The sequence below is a fragment of the Hemicordylus capensis genome, chromosome 8 (assembly GCF_027244095.1).
Source record: "Hemicordylus capensis ecotype Gifberg chromosome 8, rHemCap1.1.pri, whole genome shotgun sequence".
In the NCBI taxonomy this organism is placed as follows: Eukaryota; Metazoa; Chordata; class Lepidosauria; order Squamata; family Cordylidae; genus Hemicordylus; species Hemicordylus capensis.
The window spans coordinates 27,030,106-27,047,752 of NC_069664.1; the positions used below are offsets into that span (position 1 = coordinate 27,030,106).

Below are 17,647 nucleotides of genomic sequence, written 5' to 3' on the forward strand. Positions count from 1 at the left end.
CAACCCTGAAAAATGTTCCCTAATGATTTAGGGGGCTAAGAGAACTCGCCAAGCTTCATTCTGCTCCACAGGACTCCAAAATTTGTCAAATCTCACCCAGAAACATATTTCAGACCAACTACTAATGTTGCTAGGGCCACTAGCTTAGATGGCTTTAAAATGAGTATTTTAAACCTAGGTCTCCCCACTCCCAGTACAACCAGCGTGGTGTAGTGGTTAGAGTGCTGGACTAAGATCAGGAAAACCCAAGTTCAAATCCCCATTCAGCCATAATACTTGCTGGGTGACTCTGGGCCAGTCACTTCTCTCTCAGCCTAACCTACTTCACAGGGTTGTTGTGAGGAGAAACCTAAGTATGTAGCACACTGCTCTGGGCTCCTTGGAGGAAGAGCGGGATATAAAATGTAAATAATAATAACAGCAGTCTAAGCACTTCACCATGCTTTCTGTCTTTCTCCAAAGGTGGGCCAAATCCTACAGCAGTGCACATCAGTTAATTTCCTTTGGGTGTGTTTGTGTGAGTGCATTACAAAGATCTGGGTCCAACAACTTTGTGACAAGTTTTCATAATCCTTATTTATGTCTCCTATTTACCAAAGAATGCCCCCCCCCCCCGCTTTCACATCTCTCTCCCTTTTCAGGCATTGATAAATATGCAACCTGAAACGCTAAAGCTTTCCAGCAAATGTCTTGCTTTCTCGGTTATCTATGGCACCAAGCATCTATTTGCATTAAAAATTTATTTCCACCCTAGACCTTGATGGTTTTTATATGAAGTGATGTCATCATTGAAAGCCAACCTTGAGTAGTGGGGTCAGGCAGGAATTGGCTTATTACTTTTTTACTGTCTCCTCTTTCCAGACTCTGAGAGCAGTCCTACACACTGAAGCAGGAAAGTTCTGCCACCCACAGTCTTGCTGACTCATTCCATTGAAAAATACATGGTTTCTCGGGATATAGTAAGATCATTCTCATAACCAAATGTGGGCGGCAGGGAGAGCAGAAAGGAAGGCAGGTTCCTACTTCCTTGCTCCCAGATGACACGAGTTTCCTCTGGGGGCTCTGCCACTCACGTGCCCACACAAGCAGCAAGGTGGTGAGCTCCAAAGCTCAGATGGGAGGGGAAAAACTTGTGCTGGGTCTTCCAGGATCCCACAGTGCACTGCACGATCAACAGAACAGCTAGCCTCAGATGACCAGAGGAGGAAGTAGGAAGGGGTTTGTTCTCCTCCTGCCTTACTTTTAAGCTGGGTAGCCAATTTGGGCTACCCAGTGATGGAACTTCGGGGCCATTAGGGCTCCCTGGGATAACCCTCTCCTACTCAGGTATCTCTGGTCGTGAGAAATAGCTCCAGTGTTTCTGCCCCCTACTTCCCAGGGTGGTAGGAATTTCCAGCAGGACCTGTTACAGGACCTGTTTCCTTGTGAGTCAAGCATACTGGAGACTTCTGTTGCTTTCACAATGTCTGTTTCATTTCTGAGGGAGCAGATAAGTACCCAGCCAATGCTAGTCTTTAGAGCACATCCGTGCTCCCTCCCAAGCAAACAGCCGATCTCTATTCTAAGCTCCTCTTCTCTAATTGATTTTAAACATGTCTGTCTCCTTCACTGTCAATATTCAAAACTGCCAAATTGTTTCCCCCCAGCTCTCATTCATGCAGGTGGGGGCTGAATAGCTAGTATTCAATAGCTGGTCGCCATTAGCCATCAAAAGCCATCAGTACTCAGTTAAGCAACCATCTTTCAGCCATCTGTGCCCATCAAGCAAGCAGCTTCAGCTTAAAAAACCCCAAACATACAGAAAACGTTGTTGTTTTCCTTGGTGACCGCAAAGCCCATTTCTGAAGTCAAGCAGACTTCGGCCTAACCATTCTCTGGACAGGAATCCACCCAAGGGCAAGATGCAAATTTTCTCATACACAGAGCCACTGTGCCTTCCACACTTATTTCAGTGTGGCTTGCCCTTAAGGCAGGTGCAAGTTATTTCCTATTCTATATGCAAATCCAGAATGGAAAATGCACACCTCCCCTGTGCTGCACTGCACTGCATACACTGTTACTAAAATGCTTTAGCTTTCCAGAAATTCAATTAAATGGAGAAAGCAGTAACTGAGGAGGATGTGCATCCAGCCTGGAAATGCAGGTCAATAAATGTAAAGCAGACATTCCATTTACTTGAGAGGAAGCTTTGCAATAAGAAAGGAAGCATTTGCTCTCAAGAAAAGCCCTGGACTCAACAGCTTATTTTAATAAATGATCTGGAATGGTACTTTGGTACATTTGTGTAAAAATAAGCAGTATGACCTCTGCTTCTACATTCTGAATCATACTGATTTAGCCATGCAGTTAATTCATGTGCCTGTTAAAAAGCAGCTGGATGAGTGTTTGGAATCCCATCCTACTATGTTGTTTTGTTGGTTGGCTGGTTATTTATTTATTTATTTATTCAAATTTTATACTGCCTTTCATAATGCATCTCAAGGCAGTTTACAAAATCTAAAATACAATAAAATTCCATAAAAGTTACATTTAACTTTGTTAACCGCCCTGAGCCATTTTTGGAAGGGCAGTATAGAAATCAAATAGATAAATATCGAATAGATAAATAATAAACAACCTTAAAATCAGTGAAACAGTAAAAACCATAAAACATTAACCATAAACCAAAAAACAACCATAAAAAAGACAGAAGCAGGAGAGCTGAGAGACCTGGCAGCCCCTTGGGGTAAAAGCCTGAATAAATGGGAAGAGAGCTGGTCTTGTGGTAGCATGACTTGTCCCCTTAAGCTAAGCAGGATCCGCCCTGGTTGCATACGAAAGGGAGTGTAGAAGTTTGAGCGCTGTAAGATATTCCCCTTAGGGGATGGAGCCACTCTGGGAAGAGCATCTAGGCTCCAAGTTCCCTGGCAGCATCTCCAAGACAGAGAGAGATTCCTGCCTGCAACCTTGGAGAAGCCGCTGCCAGTCTGTGTAGACAATATTGAGTGAGATGGACCTATGGTATGACTCAGTATATGGCAGCTTCAGGTCTTTATTATTAATTATTATTATTATTATTATTACATTTATATCCCGCTCTTCCTCCAAGGAGCCCAGAGCGGTGTACTACATACTTGAGTTTCTTTCACAACAACCCTGTGAAGTAGGTTAGTCTGAGAGAGAGTGACTGGCCCAGAGTCACCCAGCTAGTTTTATGGCTGAATGGGGATTTGAACTCAGGTCTCCCCGGTCCTAGTCCAGCACTCTAACCACTACACCACGCTGGCTCTCACCATGCAGGTCTTTAGTTGTTTTAAACCACCTTAAGTGGCGTAGCAGGGAAATGCTTGACTAACAAGCAGAAGGTTGCTGGTTCGAATCCCCACTGTTACTATATCGGGCAGCAGCGATATAGGAAGATGCTGAAAGGCATCATCTCATACTGCACAGGAGGTGGCAATGGTAAACCCCTCCTGTATTCTACCAAAGAAAACCTCAGGGCTCTGTGGGAGCCAGGAGTCGAAATTGACTTGACGGCACACTTTACTTACTTAGTTGCTTTTTAAAAACAGCCACAGATGTCAACAAACAACAACCTTGTCTGAAACCCTGGAAAGCTATTGCCAGTTGTGGGGATAGGAGCATAGTTCAGTGGGGATGGATGATCCATAGCTCGGTGAAGGAGTATCTGCTTTGCATGAAGAAGATTCCAGGTTCAATCCCTGGCGTCTATAGGTAGGACTGGGAAATACCCATCTGAAACCCTGGAGAGCTGCTGTCAATGAGAGTAGCTGATACTGAGTGAGATGGACCAATAGTAGAAGGCAGCTTTGTATGGGCAAGGAGGAAGTTTTGTTTTCTTATCTAATGATATCTACACCTTATCAATGGCCAGGGTGGGGTCAGGGGCTGAATTTGGGTCTGACCACCATCTTCCCTTGTCTGTGCTGTTCGTCAGCTTATTTGCCCACCCTTCTTGCAAATGACTTTGCTCAAGTGCTTGGTCCTAATTAATTATAATTTGTACTTTGGCATTACTGTATTGCCTGCTGCCGTCAATGCACTTTTTCTGCTGCTGCTTTCGAGTTTTTGCTTGTATCATGTACAGAAAGGCTGATATTTTATTTTTGATACACTTTCGTTTGTGCTTATGCCCCCGCCTCCCGATGGGGGCACACATAGGATACAGAACTCTGTGGATGAATGCTGAGAGGGATGCTGAGTGGGAATTTTTGAATACTCCCAGCAGCATGTAAAGAGGCTGTATCCACAAGGTTCTGTGTGCTTGACAACCTTCATACAACTCTCTTGTATAAACACAGAGCAAATGACACTGGATCCTATAGATATCTGCAAATAGCAGATGCCACATTAGAGGCAGTCATTAGAGGCTCAGCCTTGAGGCAATTTCAGTTTATCTGAATTGTGTTCAGACTACCTCCAACCCTTATTGGTGGGGAAGGCAGCAATCTCTGCCAGCAAGGCAACACTACTACTACTACTACTTCATCATCTTTTTTGTTATCCCAGGGCATAGTCTGAAGACACATGATACAGCCACCTTCCTGAAGCTAAGCAGGCCAGAGCTGGTCAGTTCCTGGATGGGAAACCTCTTAGGAACCCCATAAACCATGTTGAGCTTTACAGCCAAGCAGCAGCAGGATATATATGAAAATAAGTGTGTGTGTGTTTCCTCCCTTGGCTTTCATAGGTTGTTGCCATATTTAAACAGGAAGCGGGGTGGGGAGAGCAACAATCAAATGTAAGGAAGAGACCAGGAAATACAAGCTAGCATGGTTAGAGTTGTGAATTTATAGTTGCGGTAATTAATGAAGATTTCCTTTCTGTGGATGCTCCAGTAGCAACATACAAACTGGACATGTGATGAGAGAGAGAGAGATGGGGGAGGGATATATCTGTGGGCTCTGCTGTTTGCTCAGTATTTCAGTTGCAAGAGGTTATGTAAGCTGAAGAATCAGTGTGTCTGCTGCAAAGGCTCTGTGTCTCCTTCACACATGTGTGGTGGCAGCCTTCTGTCTGCCACTTTGACGGTTCCTTAAATCAAAGCAAGAGCGGGAAGTATAGTGGCCTCATTAAAAAGAAAGGAAAAGGCCTTGGGAAGGATAAACAGAAAAATGTGATGGCCCATTCCCCCCCCCCTTTTTAAAAAAAGTGGTATACTGCATCAGATCATTAACCCCTATGACCTTGAGGGAGAAGGAGGAACCTCTGAAGAATGCAGATAATCAGAAATTTGGCTAAAAACAGGCATGCTGTCTGCAGAACTGCAGGACATAGAATTACAGAGGAGGGGAGGAGATTTGTAGTCAGCACAGCTAAGTCAACTTTCCCCCTCTCTCAAAAGTTCTGATTTACTAAAAGTCACATGGGATCCAGTTTATGCCACAGGGGTGCTTCATAGGAAACAAGTCAATCAGGACACTTTGATTAGTGTCCCTGTATGATGGACATGTTTGACATGTACGTGTGATATGTTTTTAGATGCACAAGGAAATGTAGTGTATGGAGGGGCCTGCACTTTAAAGCAGAAATATGACAGAGAGAAAGCAACTAGAAAGATGACCCTTTTGTCAAGAGGCAGCAGTTGGAGGTTTCAGATGCTCTTTAAAATACACCATCTGGAAGTTCAGTGATAGCGTGGAAAGGAAATGCTAGTCATGTTGATTTGAAATAGGTTTCTCTCACCATGTTAGAAGACAAATAGGATGTGTGGACACACCCTCCTTCCCTTCCAGTTTCTAGAAGGAACTGGAATAAAACTCTTTCTCTTCTCTTTGGCAGAGTGTGAACTGGAAGCCCCCAACAATTATTTCATCTTTCAGACTTTGGTAGTAGACTTGGCCATTACTCCAAGTCATATTCATCTACAACAAGCAGATCCATTCATACTGGTTTTTTCTCCAGCATAACAGCTATTGCAGAACACCCCCCCTCCCTAAATATACATAAAAGAAGATAAAAATTCACATGTATTTCTCAGAAGAGTCCTGTAAGTGACAGCAGTGAGGAACCTAGTCTCTATCTCACAGAGCCTCTTTGGCAAAGCCTATATGAATTTCTCATTTTAAGGTAATATTCCATGGAGGACAAACCCTGGCATTCAGTTAAATGCATATGTTTACCACTTCTTTTATATGTCTGGTTTCTCTTTGCTCATGCATGCAGCTGAATAGCCAGAGAGATGCATTCCCAAAATGCATGTGTTGAACACAAATGTGTGAATAAGCTGCACACATGTAGAGTTCAACAATGGGAAACATGACACAGATGGTAGATGTATACAATAAAATGTGCTCTTGCACACAATCAAAAGGGGGTGGTTTGGGGTTGGGAAAAGTCCTTACCCTATGCAAAACAGTTGACCAGAGCCTCCATTGGGCTCTTCAACTCTCGCTCCCAGGCGAGTAAGCTCAGATCAGGGAAGGGGAAGTCAACTGAGAATCCAAGGCGGTGTGGTTGGGGGAGGATTTCCCACAATGCACTGCCAGGAGAAACCTTATTACATCACAGCTGCCTTCCAGTCACGAGGGGTAAGGAGGTGGGGCAAGCCCCATTCAAGCCATTTTGAGCAATTGATCATAGATTGGCTGTGTAGAGAGGCACATTCACAGATTACAGCCTCTCCAGCTGCAGCACACTCTAACAAACATGGCCACTGGCTACTGCAACCTGGAAACACAGCAGAAAGACATACAGTCAACAACCCTGGATACATGGGCCCCTGCTGTGTACTAACCTGGGTTAAGACTGAGGGTTAGAAGATTCAGACTACCAGGACTTTGGGGTTTTGCCCTAGTTCACATGATCATGTAATCCTGGGTTAAAGACAGATAACCCAGATTTAGATGCTTGCATGGACGAAGAGGCTTAGAGTGTGAAAAGCCTTATTCTTATCTGCTCCTGAATCCAGTGCTAACTCATGTATGACCCTTCTCAGGGCAGAGTCCTGTCATACTTTGTAAATCACCAAGCACACTGCCAATGCTACATAACTAATAATAAAGTTAGTATTATCACTGCCATCAGAACTTTGTCCAGGCAGTTCCATTAGAAATACATGCATGGTTTGTTTCTCCTTTGCATTGTTCTTTGCACTGAGACAATTTCCTTGCATTGTCTCACATCTCTTAAATCAAGATTGCATCAGAGAAGCATTTTAGAAAGCGCAAGATGCAGCAAAGAGCGTCTTTGGTTTTGTACATGGGGAAGTTATGATTAAAACAAAAAATGATTAGAGTTTCAAAACCGGAAGTTGGGGGGGGGGCACAGGTTGCTCAATTGGCCAGAGACCTGCTGCGCTAAGGAACTGGTTGCAGAAAAGCACTTAACTATAAACAGCTGTCCGATTTCCTGAAGTGAATTTTCCGAGTAATGAGATCTTTTGACATGCTGTATGGATGCAGCCAGCATCCCTGTCACTTTGACAAACTCTGAGCCACCTGTTCAGACATCATTCAGAGAACATACCTATACTTAAGAGGAGGAGGAAGTGACTCTTTCTGCTGAAAGGAAAAGATTATGTTGGAGACAACTGAGACTGAGGGAAAATTCACATTTTATTTTATGTACCAGAACTTAAATAGCAGAGTTTAAATTAAACTCTGTTTAATTAAACTGAACAAAAAAAAAAATTCACATGTGAACTCTTAGCTTGATTTTAATTTTTTTTTATTTTTTTTTGCAGGAGTGGGGGGGAACCAGTTCTCCACCTTACATTATTTTCTGCCACTTCTTTATAGTGTTGGCAGCCACCAGAAGCAGCATTGCCATTTCCCCCCTACAGCTCCCTCTAAGTGATGCTACATCCAGAAGCTGGGCTGGAGTGCCTTACTTCTTGCAGCACTGGGGCAGCTGTTACTCCTAGGGAGCTTTTGTTTTATTTTGCAGTGCATATTTGCTGCACTGCAGCACCACCCAGGTGATGGCCAGAAAAGGTACTGCAGCTCATCAGCCCAACAAATCAGGTGACCTGGGGATCCAACAGGGGCCTGGCTGGCCCAAAATAACTGTTGCTTCATTCCTGTTTGCTCAGTCTGAGCATCTCAAGCCTATCCATAGCCACACAAACTTCCTTGCCTCTCCTCTTCCCAAACTGCCACCTTTAGGAACCTGAAAGTCTACCTCTGGGTTGGCCAACCTGAGGCTTTCCAGCTGCTGTTGGACTAAAACTCCCATCATGCACAGCTGTATTATGGCTAGAGATTATGGGAGTTGTATACCAACAATACCTGGAGATCCTCAGTTTAGCCACCTCGGTGGCCTACCCGCCTCATCTCTCCTGGAACTTTCTAAATTTGGCTCAGGCCTAGTAAATGATAATAGGAGGCTCAAAATAAAGGATTGGTTTACTCCATCTTGAAACAAGAGCAAAATTTGGAATATCAACCTGTATACTATTTTGAAAGTTCTGTCAACCTGGAATCCTCAGTGCTGATGACTGAGCCAGGTTGACTGCTGATTGAGCTACGGTGAATTCATTTGGTAAAAATAATCAAAAAGGAAGTTGGGCATAGAGGTTAGATGCAGCTAAAAAGAAGAAGCAACACATTGCTGAAAAGGCAAAGCTGAGATGCTAGAAAAAATGGGAAGTATATGCAGTGAGAAGGAAGTATGAAAAAATCCAAGGAATGGGGAAGGAAGATAGTTGTACAAATGGTGCAGAGTCCAAGGTTAATACATGTTTTGTGCTGCTGAAGTTTGTTAGAATCCTTTTTAGCTTTGTTTGTGATCTCATAGTTGACGTTACCTTATGCTGAGTCAAACCACTGGTCCATCTAGACAAGGCCGTTCTTAGGAGGATGCAAGGCTGGGGACGAGCGGAATTCCCCCTAAGCCACACTCCTCCTCCGCTGCTGCTCCTCCCCCCCTCTACTGGATACTCAGCAGGGCACTCCCCATCAGCTGCACCCCCCACTAGGGTCACCAACCGTCCCACACTGTGCAGGATGTCCTGAATTCCAGTGGGGAAATGCTCATCCCGCCTGGGACAAGCTTTCTCCCACTTTAAAAAAAACAAAAACAAAAACCTTTAAGAAAACAACAACTTTTAAAGCTGCCGTTCTGCGGTGGCAGAGCAGGGACAGCAGTGAGAGCTCCTTCCACCTCCCAACTAGGTGAAGTTTAGCACTGGGTAGGCACTAGGCAGACACACATGCTGCACAGCAGCAGGCTGCTGCTTCAGCACTCTGAAGGCAAGGCAATGCAGGTGGGGCTTGGGAGAGGGCAGCGAAGAGTCCCTACCCGATCTGCCTTCCCCCCTCAAATGAGGTGATCTGAGCCAATTTCAGGCTTCTGCACCATCGTCCCATCATCTCCCTCCTCCTCCTCCTTTGAGCAAAGAGAGAGGCAATTGAACTTCCCAGCAGGGGTGCACCTAGGCAATTTTGGCACCCGGACTACCCCCCGCTGCAAGCCCCCCCCCGAGTAAGCCCCCCGAAACCTACCTTTTGGGGGCCTCCTGCCGCACCGAACATCCATTTTGTTTTGTTTTTATTTTAGCCGCTGCACGTCCAAGGGGTGGCTGCTGGGGGGTGAGCCAGCCCAGCAGTCCTCCTTCCCCCACCCCCGCCAGTGGTGGCGGCGTCCAGAGCGATGCTGGACCTGTCTGTTCGGCCCGTTGTCTCTTTCTAACGGCAAGGCGTGCTTGCACAGTTGAGAGAGATTGTCACAGGCTTGCAGCGATCTCTCTCAACTGCCCAAGCGTGCCTCATAGTTAGAAGGAGACGTTGGGCCGAATGGAGAGGCTCAGGGTTGCTCTGGCGGCCGGCGGCGGTGGGAGGAGTACTGCTGGGCTCATCCTCCAGCAGCCACCCCTCGGCCGTGCGGCAGCTAAATTAAAAAAAAAAAAAAGGAGGTTCGGCAGGGTGGGTGTGGGGTGGCTGCTGGAGGCCCTCCCAGCCATTTGGAGGGGCCCCCTGGACCTTGGAGACCACAGACCAGGGCCCCGAGGTCTGAGGGTTAGAGCGCCTCTGCTTCCCAGTCCTGTGTGAACTGGGACTAAATGAGAGGCCTGAGTGCACCCAGATTAAGCATCATTTAGTGCCTCTTATTTAGTTTCCAGTTCCCATGGTGCTGGGAAATTTGATCACCTCTCTCTTTGCTTGAAGGAGGGCAGCGGTGATGGAACTCTTTAGTGCTACATGCTAAATTAACCCTAAAGCTACACAGAAGCACTCCTTTTATTTCATGTCACAGAGCAGGGAGTGGGGTGAGGAGCAGTGGCTGACAAGGAGTGTGCGGGTGGTTGGGCCCAGCCATAGGGCTTGGGAGAGCACAGGGCTAGGGGCGATCGTCCCGCTTGTCCACCTAAAGGGTGGACCTACAGCTAGAGCAGTACTTTCTACTCTGATTAGCAGGGGCCTTTCAGGGTCTCAGGCAGATGTCCTGCTGCCTGAAGTTCTTTTTTTTTTTTAAGGCCGTGGACCTGGGATAAACTGCATGCAAAGCATGTGCTCTGTCTCTGAACTATGGCCCCTTCCTATAAACATATTAATCTATCTTATGTGGAGTCAGTTAGTCCATTGTGTCTACATGACAGGCAGTGGTAGTAGCTCTCCAGTTAGGGTCTTTTTCAGCCCCATTACCTGAGATTCTTTTAACTGGAGATGCTAGGGACTGAACCCCAGACTTCTTCATAAAATAGTACGTGTTGCATCACTGAGCTACAGGCCCTGTCTGTGAAGGGACCCTCTGTAGCTGTGCAAGCTAATGAAGTTCAGACCAGGCTAGCATATGGAAGAGAGCACTTTATTGCAGGAGTGCTTCAGGAAGCGGTACAGAGTGATTCAGTGTCAAGCGTAATTCTCATCTTGACTCATTTCTGAACTGCTGCCCCAGCTATGAGGTTGGAGGATCAGGAACTATCCTGCTAGAAGGAAGTTCCATCCTGTGGAAGAGTCACAAAACCAGGGCCTTCTTACAAAACTGTTCTTAATTTGTACAAATCATGTTGTGTAAATTGGAGAATGATGAGTGTTTGCTGTTCAAAGCCAGAGAGCCATGAAATGTTGCCTCTTCCTCCAGACGAAACACTATTCTGTGGAACACAGTGTATGCTGCTTATTTGACAACTTGTAGTTCATCCTAATATGCATATGTCTCCCTCCCACAACCCCCATCCATGTTTATTTCTAAATCTTTATTAAGTTAACTGTATATGGTCCAAATAAAAGATAATTTATAAGAGGGTAATTACCTCCCTCAGTATGAATGAGGGAGATACAAATACCTCACCAGTATTATCTCCTGTTACTAACTTCCACTGATCAACTGCTGAGACTGAATTTAGAAAAACAAGTTGTTGAGAAATCTAAAAGGAAGCAGGAAAGTAAAGAAATGAGATAAGGAGCTGAACCTTGAGAAAGGCCGAGATAAAGCAAGCTTGCTAGGGGAAAGGTCATCAGAGATGTGTGGAATATTTTTGCCAAGTGGTTTTCTGGCTTCATTAAAATCAGGACAGGAAGCTAATTTGGTAAGGATGTGATATTGCTTTACTCATGTCTCAATTGATATGAAAAAGATGACTCACCAAGTTAATGAGTTTTAGAAGAGTTGACAAAAAGAACAAGTCAAGCTCCAATTCAGAAACCCATCCCTACTTAGCAACACAGCATTGCTGAGACCATGTATGAAGAACAGAATATTCTACATATAAGTGTTAATACTTTATTCCTTACTATTAATTTGTGAAATGCATTATGGCAGGTGGGTACAAGGTTGCCAGCGCTGGGTGGTGGGGAGAAGCCTGGCATGTAGGGACATGCACGAATTGCTTTGGGCAGCCTTAGCGGGTAGAGAGCGGTAGCTTTAAAAATGAGGCACAAGGGTCCTTACCTGCTCCACCACCATTACAGTCGAGGTGCTGCCCTTCCCCAAAGGCCATGCATGGCTGCGTTGCAGCAGCAACACACCTGTGTGCGGTGGCCATTTGCATGATCAACAAGGTGTTGCTGACCATGCAAATGGCCACTGTGCATGGCACCACCGTGATGCAGCTGCACGTGGGCTTTTGGGAAGGATAGCGCTGTGACCAGGCAGCAGAGGAACAGGTAAGGACCTGCATGCCTCATTCTTAAACCTACCGCTCGCCCCCCACCAAAATGGTTTGGATGCGGTTGCTTGAATTGTTTCCGTGCCTTGCTAATGAGGTACCAAAACTATTCAAGCACATCCCTACTGTCCTGCTCTTATGCAGAAATCAGCAGCTGAAGCTTTTCATGGCCAAGAGATAAGTATTATCATGTGCTAATATCTGCTGATTATGTTGCTGTTAAGGACACAGGAGAGAGGCTGCCAGAACTTGACAAATAATCCCCGAGTGTTTCTGGGGATTATGTGCTTGCCACCACATTTCTTTCCTCAAAATAAAGTATGGAAATCAACATGGCTGTGCATGTACATACTACAGGAGCCTGAAGCAATTAATGCTGACATTTCCCTAGAAATAGCAGGAAAAAAAGAGGTAAGCTTGAACGCAGCCCTGATATGTGACGGCACATTCTGAATGAGACATATATAATACATTTAAGGAAGCAGAGGCAAATGTATTCTGGTTGCCATAGTAGACTTCCTTTTTGCTCTGAAGCAGAGGATGATGACAGAGAGGTATTTCTAAAACCATCCATGATGCAGAAGTGCAGATCAGAATCTGTTTTGCATGAAAGCTTGGAGATGCTGACAGCTCTCTAAGAAGTGTGATTTGCTGTTTGTGTGGAAAAGCAGGGTCAGATCAAAGAACACAGACATTCTAAACTAATATTTTCTTCTCCTGTAGTGGGGAAGTGCAGTTTCTTGTTTTGCAGTGGCTAGTGTGTCAGATAAGGACTAGGAGCAGTGTTCCCTGCAAGAGGGATCCCCAGATGTTGTTGACTACAACTCCCAGCATCCCCAGCTGCAATGTCCTTTGGCTGGGGGTTATGGGAGTTGCACTCAGCAACATCTGGGAGTCCCTCTTACAGGGAACATTGCTTGAAAAATCCCCATTCAGCCATGAAACTCACCTTGGGCCAATCACCTTCTCTCAGCCTAATCTACTTTAGAGGGTTGTTCTGAGAATAAAAATGGGCAGGGACCATGTACACTACCTTGAATTTCAAGAAGAAGGAGGAGGAGGTTGGATAAAAATGTAATAATAATACTGCCCTTTGTATACGGATCAGGATTGGGAGTATGGTAGGGTGCAGGGGGACACTAACTCTTTGCCACTGCTCTGGTCTCATTCCGGATAAGTCCTCCCACCTCGTGTGGTTACTGCTTCCTTGAGAGTGAGTCAGAAAGGTTGTGCATTTACCTCCCCACCAAATGTTTATCATCTGAACCCCCTTGAGCTTCCAGATCAATATCCTTTGCATACAACAAAAGTGCTTAATGTATTTGTCAACAAGCAGCAACAAACTTGCACATATGACCAATGCAAGTTTCTAACCAGTACTGAAAAGACTTTTAATTATTTTCATTTTATGCAAGAAAGAAAACTCAAAAACACCTCCATAAACCCTTTCTATTAGAATGGTGTGGAAGGGGGAAATGGCATTCTTTGTGTAGAAACTTGTTGACTTGGATAGAAATCCTGAAGTAGCTTATGTAGTGGAGATAAGAATGTGCACTGGATGCTATAAATTATGAGTGCTGTCCCAAATTTGGCATGAAACATCAGCAAGGCAATATGGAGGGAAGGAAGAAAACAAGAGCCCCATTGAGGACTCTGCTCAACTCCTTCTCCTTAACAAGATTTATAACCTTCCTAAACCTTCCAGAAACAATCACATCCATTCTTTAGTGGCAGTAAATCTGTTCATAGCACACAGGTGGTAGAAGGGAAGCACTTGTGATATTAATGCAGCTAATTACTACCAACATTATTTTACTGGCACTTTTAGTCTGGGTTGTGCATGTGTGTGTTCTATTTAGTGGAGTTGCTGAATCTGTGAAGTTTTACTTTTACAATGTGTATTGGTGAGGATGAACTGTAAAATAATGGCCACAAGCACTTTCACAGCTCAAGAAAATATCACTCTTGTGGACTTGGTGGCAGTACTATCAAAGTGGGAAGTGGGGGGAAATACCACTCAGAAGTAAGATAGTGTCAAATTTTCACAGGCCCATTCAAATGAGAAGCAGGGGGAAATCACATGAGCTGGAAGCACAGAAAGGAACATAAACACTGGCAAAAGAAATGCAAGGAGACAATAAGGGATGCAAAAAGAGAGTTTGAGGAGCATATAGCTAGAAGTGTCAAGGGGAATAACAAAAACGTTTTTAAATATAACAGAAGCAGAAAACCTGACAGGGAGGCGGTTGGGCCCTTAGATGATGAGGGCGTGAAAGAGATTATGAAGGAGGATAAGGAGATTGCAAAGAAGCCGAATTAGTTCTTTGCATCTGTTTTCATGGCGGCGTATACTCACTGTACACCCACTCTGGAACTGAGCTTTGGAGGTTGAAGAACTGGGCCAATTTGAGGTGAGCAAGGATGTTCTAAATTATCTTGAAAAACTAAAAATTAACAAATTGCCAGGGCCAAACTGCACCCACCCAGAAGTTCTGAAGGAACTCAAATGTGAAATTGCTGATCTCCTAGCAAAAATATATAACTTATCCCTACAATCAGGCACTGTACCAAAGGACTGAAAAGTAGCTAATGTAACTCCGATTTTCAAAAAGGGTTCCTGGGGGATCTGGGAAACTACAGGCCAGTTAGCTTAATGTCTGTGCCGGGAAAATTGATGGAAAGCATACTGTTCATAAATGATCTAGAAGTTGGGATAAGCAGCAAAGTGGCCAAATTTGCAGATAACACCAAATTATTTAGGGTAGTGAAATCCAAAACAGACTGGGAGGAGCTCCAAACAGATCTCTCTAAACTGGGTGGGTGCGCAACAAAATGGCAAATGCGGTTCAGTGTAAGCCAGTGTAAAGTGATGCTTACTGGGGCAAAAAACCTCAACTTCACATATTCACAGATGGGGTCTGAGCTGTCAGTGACTGACCAGGTCTTGGGGGCATAGTGGACAGCTCATTGAAAATGTCAACTCAATGGCAGTGCCCAGCAGCTGTGAAAAAGGAAAATTCCATGCCAGGGATCATTAGAAAGGGGATTGAAAATAAAAATGCTAATATTATAATGTCCTTATACAAATCTATGATGCAGCCACATTTGGAGTACTGAGTACAGTTCTGGTCACCATATCTTATGAAGGACATTGTAGAACTGGAAAAGGTGCAGAAGAGGGCAACCAAGATGATCAGGAGCCTGGAGCACTTTCCTGATGAGGCAAGGCTACAGCATCTGGGGCTTTTTAGTTTGCAAAAGGGGTGACTACAGAGGCACTCTAACCCCTGGACCTTGCAGACCTGGCCCATGGCCACCAATGGATCGGGGAGGGCCTCTGGTCAGTATCTGGATGGGAGAGGATGTCACATATGCTGTCTTTTAATCCATGATATATATGGATATCAATGCAATCAATAAGCTCACTCATCTGTCACTATGCAACCACAGCCAAAGTTTATCTTAAAATGTTCAAAACTAGCAAAGGTCTCATCATGGCTGAAGCTCACTCATAGGAGGCATAGATAGAAATGGAGAGAGGAGCTAGGATCACCCGTGATCCCCACTCCTCAACCCCCACATGTTTATCCTAATCTGTAGACAGCACTGACGTGTGCAAGTTGTATGTATGTAGGTACTTGTACACACAAGTTGTATGTATATAGGTACACACATAATCAGGAACTCTGCAAAATGCAGGGTCCTGAATTGCATGGAAAGAACCCACACATGGATGGTAGCGGAAGTAGTAAGGAGTGAAAGGGTCCCACTAAGGGGACAGTCAGACTTCTCAGATCTTAAATATGTCTCAAGGGCTGGTTTAGCAGAGATTCCTTAAAAAAATAAATGGGCTGCTGGCAGTTCACAGGTATGGATGAACACTTGGAGACTGAAGGGCAGCAGGGCTGATAGCTGCAATCTTGTTCTCTCCCGCCACACATTCATTTTCACATGTGGATATGTGAACAGCAAAATTTTAAAAAACCAAGGCTTTGGGGACAATATGAGCTAAGCCTAGATTGGCCCGGAGCAACCCAACAGCTACAACAGGCTTGGGATCCTGCACTGGAGACACAAGGCGAACTTGGAGACCGATGAGAAGTTTCTACTTTGCAGAGTAGGATAACTTTCTCTTTCCCCTTGGTATGGCCAGTCTTCTAACCTACTGAACACACCCCTAAAGAATACAGAATTTATGTCGCTGAACATCCCCCTCCCCCATTTCCTCTGATCCAGGTTTGCATTGCCACACTCAACAGAGGAAATAAAGCATGCCCTGGGGGTGGGGGCTTAGAGAACAACAAGCTTCTGCTCAATTTCATCACTTCCATATTTTGTTTTTTAAAAAACATTCCCTTTCAGAGTTCTCTTATGTGCCAAGTATTGCTTTTGTTACACAATAGTTACATTGTTCTTATGCTCAGGATGAATTTGGGGGTTCACTACTCTCTATAGTACCATTGTCTAATGACAATTATTGTAGCTTATTAATTTCTGAGTGTTGCTCACTCCCTAGAGATACGATACCTCTGAGTGTGTGAAGATATGTGGCATCTGTACCCAACATGTAGTTGTCACACCCAGCTTGCCTGTTGACATATAATACGTTGTGCAATAAGATAAATGGTTGTCTGTATTCACCCTTCGTTAGCAGTATGGGTTCGACAAGAATGGAAAGCATCAATATGCCTGAGTGCTGTCACCTACAGTATTTAAACAAATCTTAGTTGATTCATTTGAAGGAGGCATATGCAAAGAAAAAGAACATTAGTTTTGGGGGGAAGGGGTTATACTTCCTATGTTTTCAAATGATGCATACTTGTAGCAGATATAATTTTAGAAGAGATTCTCCCCTATGTGTGAGAGAAGCGAGAATACCTCTTTTAAGATGATGCTTTTTATCTGCACTTTTTATAAATATGTGTATTAAATGTTTCAAAAAAAAAATCCTCCTGCTTATTGACTCAAGTACAGCTTTTTAGTCAATCAAAATGTTTTAAAGTCAATTAGGCTTAACCACTAAGCATTGCAGCTCTGCTAAACTTCTTGATTCCATCATGCAACAATAGGCTTGAATTGTATTCTACATCAGTTATTCCACTCATATGCTCAAAAAGAACATAGCTAACCAAGAGCCATTTTGTTTTCTATCAAGTTGTGCATTTCCAAAGGTCAATTGAAATTAGTTACTTACGTGGTATTAGTTACATTCTTGAACCTTGTTTGATCTACATCTATGCTGAATGGACTGAAAAGGTATTCCTGTATTCTACTGGTTGAACTTGTCTAGTTTTCCAGAGGGGCTAATTGTAGCTTTAAGTGTGTGTGCGCATGCGTGCACACACACACAGACACACACACACACGGGGGGGGAGGGGGAGAGTGAGAGAGAGAGAGAGTGTGTGTGAGAAAAATGGAACAAGGGAAATATACCCTCAATGAACATGTTACTGCTCCAGTACAAATCAGAGCACCCACCTCCCCTGCATCCGCTTTTCAGTGTTTTACAGTGACAACACTGGGAGATCCAAACACAGATCTCCTGTGATATGTCTGTTTTTCACCCTAATTAACTAGCTCCATCAAGGAGATTCTGCC

The 17,647-nt window shown here is 44.4% G+C and overlaps 1 protein-coding gene across 3 annotated transcripts in view; it reads right to left on the reverse strand.

The window, feature by feature from the left end:
* UBASH3B (ubiquitin associated and SH3 domain containing B) overlaps positions 1 to 17,647 on the reverse strand; it is a 65,094-nt gene that overhangs the window by 22,351 nt on the left and 25,096 nt on the right. The gene's annotated exons all lie outside the window — the stretch shown is intronic.